This window comes from Scleropages formosus, chromosome 8 (assembly GCF_900964775.1).
Source record: "Scleropages formosus chromosome 8, fSclFor1.1, whole genome shotgun sequence".
Classification (NCBI taxonomy): domain Eukaryota; kingdom Metazoa; phylum Chordata; class Actinopteri; order Osteoglossiformes; family Osteoglossidae; genus Scleropages; species Scleropages formosus.
The window spans coordinates 6,935,459-6,950,715 of record NC_041813.1 but is presented as its reverse complement, the minus strand read 5'-3'; the positions used below and the strand labels follow the sequence as shown (position 1 = coordinate 6,950,715).

The 15,257-nt window shown below is 44.5% G+C and overlaps 1 protein-coding gene across 5 annotated transcripts in view; it reads right to left on the bottom strand.

Annotated features, from left to right (window-relative positions):
• The window catches only part of usp54a (ubiquitin specific peptidase 54a), a 56,974-nt gene that overhangs the window by 39,777 nt on the left and 1,940 nt on the right, over positions 1-15,257 (bottom strand). For 2 of the 5 annotated variants that reach the window (XM_018766252.2, XM_018766244.2), the window contains exon 2: positions 1-298. The gene's annotated coding sequence lies outside the window, so the exon portion shown is untranslated. Of the gene's footprint in view, positions 299-5,258; positions 5,336-10,699; positions 10,737-11,306; positions 11,469-15,257 lie in introns of those variants that run through there. The other 3 variants (XM_018766248.2, XM_029254243.1, XM_018766250.2) reach the window with 3 other exon arrangements.

The window sequence follows — 15,257 nt, the reverse complement described above, 5'->3', positions numbered from 1 at the left end:
CTCTGCGTTTCTGCGGTTGTCTAAGGAGACGCTGTGACGCAGCTCATTAGGTGTGCGGCTGCCACTGCTTCCCACCGTCTTGGGACCGGTTTGTGGAATCCAACACGGCTCTCACACCAGAGGCCTCGCACTTGTTGTTGCTGGAGGTGAGCGTGCCTGCGTGTTGAGTGTGTCTGCTGCGTATGTGTGTGGATGTGCGTCTTGGGCCTCTTCTGAAACAGCCGTCACCGCTGTGCCCTCTCTACTTCTACATTGGCATCCTCAGGGAAGGGGTGGCATTGTTCGCTCTTGGACCAGTCTGGAGGAGACAAAAAGAGAGAGAAAGGCACATGAATTAAGAGCCATCACGATCTCCACCCCGCTTACAGCAAAGCAGCTATAAAAAGACGAGACCCATGTTAGGCGAAGCAGCATAGCACTCCACCTCCACAGCTGAACGACCCGTCTTGTTCGCTCCGTACCTGCAAACTGCCCCCAAGGTTTGAACATACATACTGAAATCTCTCATGCCACCACACCTGGCCCTGGACTCCAAGGACGAGAAGCGAAACTCAGGACAGGGCGTAGGCAGATATATGTACAACCCCCGAAATGTCCAGCGCGTTGCAGCAACAAGTTAACCCACACAGCATTCTCAGGTATGACCCACTACCTCTTTGCCTCTCTCTGTGGATAAATTAATCCACAATGATGATAATTGCATTGTCGATGTTAGACAGTGCGATAATCGCATAGCAACGCTACTTTCACAGCTTGCAAACAAACACAATCGGCGACAGGTCATTTAATCGCTCGATGCTGGTTCCCCAGAGACGGAAGGTCCGGGGGATCCGGGGATCCACCCTCAACGGTGAGCTGCCAGGCTGCTCGGAGCGATGAGTCACAGGCACCTGACCAACCTCGCGGAATGTTTGCCTAACACTGAGTCACCGATTGACCTTTGACCTGTGAGGCGGGCCAGTCAAAACATGCATTTGTGCCACCCAAGACGCACACCTCCCCCCTAAGGAAAGCAGGCTAATAAAGTGGCACTCCAGCAGATCGCCAACACACAAACCCTGCATCGCAGTGACGGCTATTTGTTTGCAATAATTACAGTAGCATGCAGCTAACTGCTTGTTCCCAAAGGGCAACACTAGAGTGAAAAAAAAAATAACCTGACTGATTACATAAGAATGACCCCAGGGTGAATTATGAATTCTGAAAAAAAAAATTAATCTCTGACATGTTAAACTTTGTCCAGAGGGCAATTTGTACTAAAGAATACAAACAATGAAAAATAACAAGGCAGCATAGTGATTAGAGCTATTACCACCAGACTCAGGGGTCCCAGGTTTGAATCCCACCTCCTGCTGTAGCTCTTACACTGATTCAGTGAGCTGACGCTTTTCTCCAAAGCAATTTATAATGTTCGCCTACCTACAACTGTTTACCCATTTGTAAACCTCGGTAACTTTTTTACTGGAGCAATTTAGAGTAAGTACCTTGCTCAAGGGCACAACAGCCAGAGGGAAATTCAAACCTGCTATGTTTAGGGCCAAAGACAGAAGCTCTGACCATTATGCTACCAGCTGCCACTATTCAATCAAGCTTCTCACCGCAAGTTGTTCCAGCAAAAAGAAAAAATTGCCTGGCTGTATAAATGGGTAAAACCTTGTAAGTAGCTTAACACTAAGTCAGTTTGAGGAAAAGTATCACGTAAATGAATAGATGTAAACAGCAAAAAGCCTCTGTGATGCAGGTATATGAGCTTCCAACTCATCCAACAAGTTTCCCATAATGTCCAAGCCCATTCATCTACACACTGAGTTCCTGACAGGGAGGGGAATCAGTATCATGCTGGGGGGACTGGTCGCCTCATGGTGCAGTCAGTAACACGCAGGCAGCTGGGGGGGAGGAGTCGTGGGGCTTGTTTACTACAAGGAAGAGCAAAGCCCCACATGGCCATGCTCTTGGGCCCAACAACTCCTGGACTCGACTCAAACCTCACCAGGCACCCTGAAGACCATGAGCTCTACAGCACGTGTTCCTGATCACATGTAACGTGTACATGCTCATGCGTGTGAGGAGACGGCCACCGGTGTCCTCTTTAAGGTAGCTATTCCCGGTCTGAGCCAAGTGGTAGGTCACAAAGGGAGATTAGCCCGATCAGACACACAGATTAGTCTGTCCCGGGACCTGTCTGGAGCCCAGCGTAGCATCACACCTCCTGTCACACAGTGAGCAAACACACACACACACACACACACACACACACACACACACACACACACACACACACACCCTGGTGACCCTCACTCTCTTTGGCCTCACTGGCCCAGATGTCTTTCCTTCAGTTAAATCACAGCACCAAGCTCCAGGACCCCTAGCCCCAAGGTGTAAATGGGTTCTGTGTTGTGCGTGAGAGGGAGACCTGGGCTTGGAGTGGAAAGCGCCCAGAATCTCACAGCTCCAAGTCAACCACAGTACGGGAAGTTTAAGGCCTTCATAGATTCAGGTTTAACCTAACAGGTCAGAAAGCGGGAAAAAAAGAAAAGCTATTTTCTCATTGTTACCGAGTTCACAATTTAAAAAAATAAAAGCATCCTTTGTGAGCTCCTATACCATGTTCAGTTACAAAACTGCTGACTGTGCAAAGCTGACCCCTTGTTTATGGTGACACAATGATGTAGAGCCGATAAGAGAAGTGTGAGAACTAGACAAGAGGAAGGACACCAATGTCCTTCGGAAAGCTGAAAAACCTGCTCTCTGGGCACTGGAACACTCAGGTTCTGCGTTCGCACGGTTCAGTACACATTCAGTCCAAACCCTGACCTTAGCTCAATGCCAATTATGCATTTTAGATGAGTCAAGACCAGTCAATGCTGAATTAACATGTCCGGTAATATTTACATTTATAAATTAATTCATTTAGCAGACGCTTTTCTCCAAAGCATTATATATTGCTGAGAACAGTACAAAAGCTGCAATACAGCAATACAAGGACAGATCTGGATGCAGATACATGATTCTTGAGTACAGTAAATTTGTCACTTACCATCATGTAAACCAGTATACATTACATGAGTAGCTAGATACACTAACCAAATATCTGTTAAAAACTGTATGTTTACTTAGCACATAGCAGATCAGTGGAGAAGATGGAGTTTTGAGATCCTTCCTGAATATTGAAAAAGGCTCAACAGTTGTTGAGTGAGAGAGGACGATCATTTCACCACATCGAAGCCAGAACCAAAAACTTTTGTGCTTCCAATTTTGAACCTCTTGTGTGCGGGACCATCAAGTAGGCACGGGTGGAGGTGTACAGCAGTCTGCCTGAAGCATAGCAAGTAAGTGGGTCTTGTAGACCACTCGGTGTCTGGAACAATGTAAAAATTTTACTGTTTGAATTGACTGAATGTACATGTAATATCAACAGTTACACTGACAACAGTCCATGTTCATGATCCCCACCTCTGGCTGTAGTACCCTTGAGCAATGTACTTACCCTGAATTGCTCCAGTAAAATTACCAATCTGTATAAATGGGTAAATAATTGTAACCTTAACACTGTAAGTCGCTCCTGGAGAAAGTGTCAGCAGAATGAATAAATGTAAATGTCCAATCGGTATACTGTTATGACAAAGAGATGCTTGGCCATTTCACAGCCAAAGCTGCAAAAACTTAAATCACCAACTGCACAATCGTACAACTCCACAATCACACAGACCAAGAGCTTCTGAATATGCAAATTTGATTTAAAATGCAAACACAACATCCATAATCATAATAACCAGCAATGTAAAGCGCATGTTAAGCACTCTTGTGGGTTCAAATCATCCAGATGACAGTAAAACCAAGTGAAAAGGAAAGTCAATAGGACAGAAACTATACTAGAAAATGAGTATATTTAGAACACAAGCTCGGCTTGGCTGAGCATCGCAAACAGTCCTGTGCATGCAATGCTCCAAATTCAGTGCCACTTTTACAGTTGTTACGCCAACTGCAAATGTTGCCCGAACATACTGTACTCGTGCTCCGATCCCCACGTCCCGAAAAGGCCAAAACAACACATTTACTGGAATTGACCGTTTAGTTATTTCTGAAGCAGCTGGTAAATACACAGTTAAGCGCTTTGCACATGTATCCCCCGGTTCCTCTGAGTGTTACGGAAGCTCCCAAGGTAAATAACCTACTGTTAACGTTTACAGCGAGATTAATGGCTGCTGAGGGAAACGTAGGACATTCTTGTCAATATCATAGCAGATCTGTGGCACGCTTCCTTGTATCCGTGTTCGCACGCACACCGTGTGCGTTCAGGAGCTGTTGGCAGTGCCTGTTAGAGCCCCTGGTGTGTTTGCAGAGAAGACCAAGTCACAAGTCTGCTCAACCTGTGAAGATCCTGTTCTTTATGTCATGGACTGTCCACAAAAAAAAACCTAATGCCATCAGCTGCAAATATGTGCTGTCCTGGTGTGTCATGGAGGTAACAATGTGTTGCTGCATTAATTTCATTCAGTCTGCAACAAAGCTGCGCTACGCAGGACCACGTTTAAAAATAGCAAACTGCCAAACACACTCAGCAGCGTTGGAAGATATTCTGATTATCCGCTCACTATCAACAGGAAAGCCAGCCATGATGTTTTCTAAGGGGCATAATTTAGATTAATTACAGCTTTTCTTTGTAACATGTCATCCAACATGTCAATCTTCTACATTTTCGTTCCCCCCACCTCCTCAGTTGAGTACAGTGGCGGCAGCAGTCAAGGACTAGCGACTAGGCAAGGCTTCATTTAGCATTTCATTCACAAGATGCCAGGAATACTTTTTAGTGGAGTTTCAAAACTGACATTTTAGTTTTGGAAACAAAATTGCCTGTATGCAATAGTTCTGGAATGATTCTTACAGGTAACTGACATGGGGGGTGGCTTCCCGCACCAGAGCTACCTCTGGTCAAAGAGGTCCCACTTTTACTTCTTCGGCAGGACCATTGTCATAATGTAACTGGTAAACTAATGTGAAACCATCCCTTCCACGCATTAGCTTATGTACATGTTCATCAGCACTGGTGCCTCACAGGCTGTGGCTTCACATGTGGATTGGAATCCAATTTAGACTGCATGGACTTTGCAAATTCTCCCTGTTTTCTTGCATGGCTTTACCCCCCAGATGCTCTGTTTCCTCCCACAGTCCAAAAACCTGTTTCAGGTGAAGCACTCACTCTAAATTGCTCATTGTGTGTGTGTATGAGAGAGAGTATGAGTGAGTCTCAGTTGTACCTTGCCTTGCGCCCTGTCCTTCCAGAACAGCGTCCAGACAACCACGGCCCTCAACTGGTCAAATGGCTGATGAAAACTCCAAAAATAAAGAAATAAACAAATATTCATCAAATGACTGCAAATCTTTAGAATACACAGGTTTAGCTGGCCTGTTTCAAAATCAATTATTCAATGCACAAGACCATTATGGAGATGCAGCCCCACTCCCCCTCCAAGCATGTCTAATTCCTCAGGCTGGCACCCCTCCAACACTGCAGGCCACACTGGCACAAAACCACAGGGGTGCCATGGGAGTGGTGGGCACACTCAGCTTGCTGCTAATGATTCCCCCAGCACCCTCCCAGTGCCCCTACAGTTTGCATCTCTGCACTGCCTTCCAGATCCCTGAAAAAAAGAGCCATTAGCACTGCATTACACACACAGGGCTCTACTGTGACATGAAGGGGGGTGCAAGATACTGACAAAGCAATCACATCCTTGTCCCATAGGGTTCAAGCCACCATCACTCTCATTCCCCAAGATGGGCTGTGGAAGGGACACCAGCAGATGGTCAGAAGTCAGAGCTGACCTGGGGCACATAGAGAGACAAGGCCGGGAAATGGTGCGAGGCCCAGGCTGTTGCTGCTGGACATGTAGCATTCACACCGTTAAAATCAGCACGACTCTCACCCGGGCTTCACATCACACCTCCAGATGACACTCACATCACTGACAGGGTGGAGAAGTCCTCTGTGGCCACCAAAGTACCTCCTTGTAGCAAAACAGAAAATGCAAAAAAAACAAAAAAAAAAAAGGTACTAGAAATGCAGCGCTACAAAAATTATTAGATAATGAGAGAACAGAGGGCAAAGAAAACAGACAAGGCCAACCAGCATTATGTCCCAAACGCAGTTACACAAACAAGCTCAGCTGTGCTCACAGGTGTGCAGACGTGATAAAATAAAAACATTGTTAACACCCTACTGGTCCTATCAAATGAATAACAGGATGTGGACCCAAACAGCACATGGAACAGGGGGGGGAGAGCGCAGATATTAATGTGCACAAGGCCCCTGCCAGCAGGCCCCCAGGTATCGAGAGCGACCCCAGCTGCTTGTCTCCTCTGCCCGCAGTATGGCCCTCTTACAGTCCTCCTGTGCCTGCCTTCAAGTGTCAAGGTGCCATTGCCCGAGACCTGTACCCAGATGACATCCCGTGACGCCCCATACCGAGGGCAGCAGCCCCTGCATCCACGCACAAGGGACACATTCGCTGGCACAGCTGTCCACAGGTGACCTCACCACTCCTACTGTACCTGTCCCAAAATATCGGTCGTCTGCTTCCATGGCTTTAAATCTCAGCTGTCTGGGGATTTATTCTGTCCTTGTAATACAATTAATGTGGAATTACTGCATTTATATAATAAGCAAACCCTTTTTAAAATAAATGTTATAACCTGAGTGTGGTGGTGCAGTGGGTTTGACCGGAGTCTGCTCCCTAGTGGGTCTGGGGTTCGAGTGCCTTGTGATGGACTCTCATCCCATCCTGGGTGTTTCCCATTATGCCCTGTGTTGCTGGGTTAGGCTCCGGTTCGTTGCAACCCCGCTTGGGACGAGCGGTTTCAGATAGTGTGTGTGTTATATCCTGATCACCAATGTTTGTAGGTGTCTGTAAAACAGTGATTCGGATATTCAGCTCGAGTAAACATTCATGCCCAGAGGGGTTCGAGTCCAGTTTTCACCCCTCTTTGCTAATCACAGTTTGGATTTTATTTACAAGTCAAAGTTCATTGCCTCTATGACTAACTGCAGAACAACTCATTTTTCTGAACTGAAAAAATGCCATTTGCCCACTGATATACACTGATTGTAAGGGATTACGAACGTTTCAAAATGTCCAACAGCACAAAAATAAAACATGCACTCTCAGTGTCTGAAGTCAATTTCCACAAATTCTGGAAGCCCTTCCTGTCAGATGTCAGTGATTTTCACCTCGCGCTCCAATTTACTACCTCCCTGAATGAGCACAGTCTCTTAACTGCAGTACGCTAGAGGCAATATTACATTTTCAGTTTCGGATAAAGACCACCACTCTTTACCCCATTTTCAGTGTGAGCTGTAATAAGAGTTGTCATTCATTTTTAATCATGTCACCACAGTGCATTTCATGATCTATGCATCTGTACGTGTTCTTTTAAAAATATTTAAAAAACCCAAATGCAACATATACTTGCTATAACAGGCAAAGAAACTCACACAGTACAATTTTGCATACGCTAGTGCATCAGACAGTCACACAATTTCACTAATTTAGCTATCGCAATAACAGTATTATTCATAACAACAACGGGCACAGCTAGTAACGCAGTGGTAAGAGCTACTATCGAAACTCAAAGGTTGCAGGTTTGAGTCCCACCTCTGGCTGTAGTATCCTTGAGCAAGGTATTTTTTGCAAAATTGCTCCAGCAAAAAAAAACCCCAGCTGTATAAATGGGTAAATAACTGAGTAACTTAACATTATAAGTCACTTTGGAAAAAAGCATCAGTTTAATTATTTATATATACACTCACAGCTACCACAATAATAGTTTGAAGTTTTTCCAAAAGTCTTGAACTTACTTTGTTGGGCAAGATGGTAGCACAGTGGTTAGAGTAGCTGCTTTTGGATCCAAGTTTGAATCCCACCTTTGGCTGTAATACCTTTGAACAATGTACTTACCCTAAATTGCTCCAGTAAAATTACCCAGCTGTGTAAATGGGTAAATAATTCTAAGTCACTTTGGAGAAAAGCATCAGCTAAACGAATAAAAGTAATGAGCATATCAGACTGCCATGGCTCAGACTTAGAAAAGCAATTAAGGATATGAACTGAAAATACACCTTTTTCTTTTCCTTTTTTTTTTTTTTAAAAAAACCCATGTAATAACAAACATGACTAATGATTTTAATGGTGAGACAGCTTATGTCAAATGATATGTATTCATAACAGAACCGTAGAAACTGCCCACTATAAACGCAGGGTGACGCTAAGCCAAAAGTACCACATCGCGGCACAAGTACACCAACGGTAGAGTCCTTCATGTCCGCAGGACACAAAGATAGAAGCAGTGTCTCCAAGAACACAGAGTTCACCAGACAATACTGATGATTCAGCTACATGCTTTTCAGCAAGCCCCCGTCTGGCATATTCTCCTCAAAAGAACAACTACAACAAAATAATTTACTTCATTGTGGAGGTGAGCAGAGATACGGTTTCGGGTCAAGGGGCAGGGCCCTGCTGTTTGCGATGAGTCAGGCGAGCCCTGCGGCCTTGGTGATCTGTTTTCCCGGAGATTGGAAAGGCTGTCATGGAATGTGTTTGCACTTGGCAGGGACGCGAGGCACAGACCCCGCAGTGTCCCCCAGGTCCACACCGACACCCTGCCTACAGAGGACACATGTCCGCTGCTCAAGCAGAAACCTGAAGTGACACAGGACCATAGAGGGAAAGACGGGTGGGTAGGGGGGGGTTCCAGTAAATTTCCAAGAAGCGGTGAGCATAATACTAGGAACAAGGGCCGCACGCCACAGAACCGCCGCCTGTTTCCGAGGAAACGCGCTGGGTGCTGTTAGGAAGGAGGGGGCGTCGAAATTCTCTGACTGGAGGCAATGTCAGCAGTCGATCGGGAAACATCAGCTGAGATTAGCCAAAGCGGTCGGGACTGATGTGGTGTTGGGGGGGGTTTCGTCTCCAACAAGGTGCTCAGCACAAGCAATCAACACTCATTTACTCCAAAATCAATTATTGCTCGTTTGTGTCACCGCCTCTGCAGCACAGTCAACCAATTCTATGTAGAGGGTTTTAAGAACACAAAATGTGCTTGTTCACCTTTCTCCTCCAAAAAAAAAAAAAAAAAAAACACATGAATACACCACCTGCAAAAAAACATCACTATAAAAGACCAACATGCCAATCAAAGCAGCCCCTACTGAACTGAAGCTTTGTGAACAGGCCTCGGCAAAAAGGTATCGTTTCCAGGAGGGAGACAGCAGCCACCATTCACTTGTAAGTCTGAAGGTATTTCTTGAACCTTTGTTCATGGGCATTATATATTAAACTATATAGTTAAGGTATTATAATTGAGAACCTCCCTTGTACTGTTTCCTCCTGCAGTCATCCACCTGTTTCCCTTAACACCAGCAATAGTTTTATTCATTTAGCTCAATTATTCAGCCATTTATACAGTTGGGAAATTTTACTGGAGCAATTTGGGGTAGGTACCTTGCTTGAGGGTACTACAGCCAAAGGTGGGGATCGAACCTGCACCCTTTGGATCTAAGGCAGTACCTCTAACCACTCCGTTACCAGGACGATTAACATTAGTATTTTAATGATTATAATCCATGACCATTTAGAATCGCTGTCTACACAGCACTGGAACATGCAGTTTCTCGCTATAGACATCATAGTGCTATTATAGACATTCCCTTAAACCGGAGGAGTTTTCCCCTCTGGTGAAATAGAAAAATAAAACTTAAGCAGAAATGTGGATTAAAAAAAATACACAGTAGGGAAGGATTTTAAGCAAAATATAAACAAGCAATTAGGGTAAATGGATAAGGAGCCAGTGCTGGCTGTAACATCAAGGAGCGTGGGGCTCCTGGTACGGTTTAAAGTGGGGGGGAGGGTGCGCAGTATGGATGTAGCAGCATGGACGCATGGAGCACGAGACACACGTGACCCTCTTGGGTAGTCTGTCTTGTCACCTCCTTGTTAGGACCTAGTAATCTGACCGCAACCAGCATGGCCTTAGGACCTATCCAGGGTCTACTTAACACAATATGCACCGAGACCCTTTCAGCGTCTCATGGGTTTGCCCTGGCCTCTGCTAGCCCCCTTGGCTTGGTCCCCAGGGTGCGTCAAGCTCGGGCCCTCCATCTGTCCAAAGATCCTCGACATGGTAAAGCTCCTTAACCAACGCCGTGGAGCGCAGGGATGACCTCATTACTGGGTTTCAGCACTCCTGTAACACCCACCCTACAACCCCCCCTTAATAGAGAGGAAGACAAAGAAAGGGGCAGCGGTACAGCTGATCGCCGTCTCGAACCTGTTCGCAAGTATCCTTCATCAAAATATTGACACAACGGCGAGACACGACGATGGCAAAGTGGACATTAGAAAACACTTGACGTCACTGATAGGGCCATTATTCAGAGGCGCACACATGACATGTCCAGATTCAGATTGGAAAGGTTTAAACATTCCGATTTATCAATAGCACCTCATCCCACCATCTCTGGCATTTTGACACGGTATCACTGCCCTTCTTAGAGAGGCTTGAATGCATGTGTAGAGTAAAGTACCATGATGTCTGTTAGAGGACAAGCACCTGTTGATAGGCTATGGGGCAACTATGATTTATCAAGTAGGAAATACAAACACAGAAAAAAATGACTGAAGAGAGGGAAGGTGTCCACTTTTACCTTCGGTTGTCTACTTTTCTCCTTCTTCACGTTAAATCCGATCCAAGTAGTGTGTGGGTGACAGTCAGTGTGAGAGAGAGAGAGATAGGTGACGCTGCAGTGCGTTGATGGGGAAAATGCTCCTAAAGTCCTGTAAAATTCAAATAAAAAGTAGGTCTCCGCATGTTCTGAAGCGTGAAAATAAAACTGTTGCTTTTTCTCCGGCGTTCGTTTCCGAATTTTTCTTTTTTTTAAAAAAAAGGCGCGGACACGGACGGACGTCAGTCAGTCAGTCAGTCGCGCGACTATTCACGCGGATCGCGTAACGCGACGTGTCCCCCCACAAAAAGTTTTGGTGTTAATTAATGTAAAAATTCTTGGTGAAACAGACGAACCACTGAGGACTTTCTCTACCAAGAAGGGCTGAGAGGCACTTATGTCTGACTAGCAAAACTTGGGAGGGTGCGAAGTGGAGGAGAGAAAACGCTCCTGTCCCGCAGAGAGACAGTGCGCCTAACGGTACAGCTCCCGCTCCCCCAGCGCGCGCCGCGCCGCCTTTTTCTTCCCGCGCACCAGTTGCAGTCGTTTCAAGCGCCGCGGTATGTTAATCATCAGTAAATTAACTCACCCTTTCAATTGATTCCGGAGAAGAATTCGCAGTAAGAACCGTGCTGCATAAAAACAAGTGTCCACGCTTTCAAGCGTTTGCATCACCTTCGGCTTCGCTGCCCCTCTCTTGCGTCCCAACTGTGGAACGCAACACTGCACGGCAATTAGCGCGCGCGCTGGACCCATCATAACGACCGAAGCTTGGGGGGGAGGGGCTGCTGAGGGAGGGGAGGGGCTGCTGAGGGAGGGGAGGGGCTGCTGAGGGAGGGGAGGGGCGGCGCCATTACCTGCCTTTTCAAACAATGACAACCCACCAAACGTACGTACGTCGCGGAACGCACGTGCAAGTGGGCGGCGCCAAGGCCGCCCGCGAGCCGCGACGCGCTGCGCTGCGGGTTAGGAGACGTAACGCAAACGCGCTGTAGCTCTGCTGGATATTTTCTTTGCACCTTGATTTACAGTGACGCCGTCGATGGAGCAAGAAGAAAAGTGAGGTAAAAGTGTTGCTAATGGCTTCATCAGAATCCTTCTTGACCGAGGAGGCGACTCCGTGGACTCGTTAGGGCACTGAAATAGTCCGGGCTACTCCGAGTTACAACGCAACGGTGGCTAAGCCGGGGGCAAGTATTAGTATGAGTAGTACTCAGTGTACTCATACAGGTTTCCTGTGTATTGAGAGGTTACATTGCTAAGAATCAGAAAATAAATTCAATACATTTTACTCATTTAACTGACGTTTTCTCCAAAGCTACTTACAAAGTACTGGGTACCTATATTCACCCATACAGCTCGGTAATTTTACTGGAGCACTTTACCTTACTCAAGAGTACTGTAGTGTAGTCTAGTAGTTGGAAGTGAGGATCAAACCTGCAACCTTTAGGTCCAAAGGCCACAGCTTTAACTACTACACCACCTGCTGTCCTTTATGGACACAGAGATGAAAATGGACCAGTTTATCCTGCCATTTCCCACAGCAGAGACATCTTGTACAGTTTACCATTCATATTTAGTTAATGAATTTCTCTAAAGCAAATTAGTAATGTTTTACTCACTTATACAGGTGAGTCTTTTTCACTGGAGCAAGTACCTTGGTCAAGGGCCCTGCAGCAGGAGGTGGGATTCGAACCTGGCTCTAACTAGTAAGATGCCCGTTGCCGGAGAACAGTCTCATGGTCTCTCCGCTCCGGCAGGTGATTGATTCCTCGACAGCTTAGTGACAGAGACATGATGAGAGTCCTAATGACTAACGGATTTATATCTTAAACTGCTGAGGAATACCGTATCATCCTCTCGCTTTTAATTCGGTTTATATTGCGTGACAAGCCTTGGTTATGATTCAGAAATTAATAGTCCAAGATGAAGCATTGTGCTGTAATATAGTAGAGAGCCTCAGCATCCTGTGTGCTGGGAAATGGGTCTTAGGCCCGGTAAAATTAAACACTGTACCTGGGGTTGTGAACTTAAGCCAGGAAATTGCTGCAGGCTCTTTTCTTGGCAAGTTACACAGAACAGAAATGGCAAAAGCAAATTCTTTTGCTATAATTGAGGACAGTGATGGAAAAAAGCCTCAAGGAGCCAATGTATGAAGCTGAAGCTGAAAAAGACCTTTTTGCTGGTTCTGGTTCTCCTTCTCAAGTCCGGCATTAATAATCTGAGACTGATATGGATTTGTGAACAGTTATAGGAAATAGTTAAATCACTTAAATATTTAAAGCAATGTATAAGAATACAATTTTTAACACATGTGATGTAAAACGGTATGGAGGTTGAATTTTCTCCCCATGTTTGCATGGTTTTCCTCTGGGTTCTCTGGTTTCCTACGACAGTTAAAAGACCTATTTCAGGTGGATTGCTGATGCTAAATCAGCCATAGTGTGTGTGTGTGTGTGTGTGTGTGTGTGTGTGTGTGTGTGTGTGTGAGAGAGAGAGAGTGTGTTTTGCGCTAGAGTATAGATAAGTAATTGACCGTAATTGATGTACTGCAGCGTATATTACTCTAAATAACCTCGGATGGGAAAAAAGTGCCAGCTAAATGCTCCGGAGAAAAGTATGTGCTAAATGAATAAATGTAAATATAAAATCTTTAAGATCATTGTCATGGCAAAATGATTTAAAAAAAATCATTTCAATGATTTTTCCAATCATATAAATGTACATTGGAGTTGGAATGACAATTAATAGAAGGATCCATTCATGTGAGAATGAACTGTACAATGTGGTGACCTTTCAGCACGCTTAGTTTTTTACCTTGACAAGGAAAGGATGTATATGTGTGTGTGTGTGTGTGTGTGTGTGTGTGTGTGTGTGTAAGGCAAATACGCCTGCATTGGAAATTTTCTTTCCCTAAGACAGAGCTCACAACAAGAGGCCTAGCAGTTCTTGGTACATTGTTCACACACTAGAAGGTAGTCTGATGTCTCAACAGCAACACAGTTTTTTTTTTTTTTTTTTTTTTTTTCCTGGTAGCTGAATGAAACCATGAAAACCTCTAGCTTGAAAGGCAGCATATGTGAAAGCACAGCGACAGCAATATTTCAGAAGAGTTCCGTACTGGAGAGGTCAGAATGTGATGCATCGCAGCTGAGACAGACAGTGGGGTTTTCAACCAGCTGAGCAAGCGAGTAGTAAAATACAATAATGTTAAGACAACAATGTTAATCTTTAGTCTTTTTCTGCAGCTGCTTTGCAATGGACTACGAAATCCTGATTTTCTGAAGTGCATATAATAATATGAATTACGTCTAAAATATAACGGCTCTAAAATTTCACAAAAATGACTATTGGCTCTGCTAATTATATTCATGTTGATAATCACTGTAATTGACTCATAATAGTCCCTACTGTGATACAGATTACAATTTTCGCCTCTTACATTTTTGTATTAAATTATGGACTTGAAAGTGTAAAAATGAAGACAACTGGCATATAAAAAGTTTCAAATGCAGTGGTTTTTCTTCTAATATTACAAGTGTTCCGGGATGCTTTGCCTGTTTATGATCTGTTGTAACTCATCCACACGTTTCCCCTCCCTTCATCTCCGTTTGTCAGTATTGATAAAGGATTCAGAAAGGTATCACTGCTGTCAACTTATCATTGATAAAACATCCCTAGCCTACCAAAAACCAAAATCAATGGTTGTACGAACCCAAACCAAGCTACATCTCATCCAAGAAAGTGCAGAATTCACTGGCACAGGAAGAAGGACGTAAAATATAAATGGGAGACAACTTACTTGCTCTGTTAGTAGCCTAGAAGCTTTTTAAATCAGGGGTTTAAACTGGCAGTGAAAACACTATTAACACAATCAGCTATTCATGTGGAAAAACAAAGGCCAATGTTTGAATACAAAGGCCTCCCCAGAAACAATGATGGCGCTTTCAGCTCAAGCGCAGCTTCCTCTCTTCTATCCCAAACCCTCTTCTTACTCACAGTGGAATCTGCAGCAAACAATCCAGATTTGCGGGAAATGTGAGTAATTTTTCCCAGCTAACACAATGACAAGGAGGGGGGCTTCGGATACAACTTTTACCTAAAACATTTATGATTACCTGATTAGCAGCTGGTTCTTTCAGAATAATTCTGTGGTCCTGTAGTTACAAGAAATTTTTTTTTTTTTTTTTGCACGAAATCTCAGTATGTAAGATGCTATGACGCGAAGATGGCAATATATCTTTGACTACTTCACAGATGCCTGAACAGGTTTTATCTTTTTATTCTTTGTCCTGATGGACATGTACATTTAACAAACTTATGAAGCCATACCCAAACATATTAGCCACAAAATAAAAAGATTAAAAAGAACAAGCATTTAGAATATTTGGTATGAATTTTGGTATGGTAGAAGCACAAATGACAGACTTTACAAAAAAAAAAAAGAAACTGAACTGTGGATACAATTTTGTTGTTATTCTAAAAAACCATTCTAAAACAGACAGCAACAATAAGAAATAAGTCAAGAGAACTCATGTGT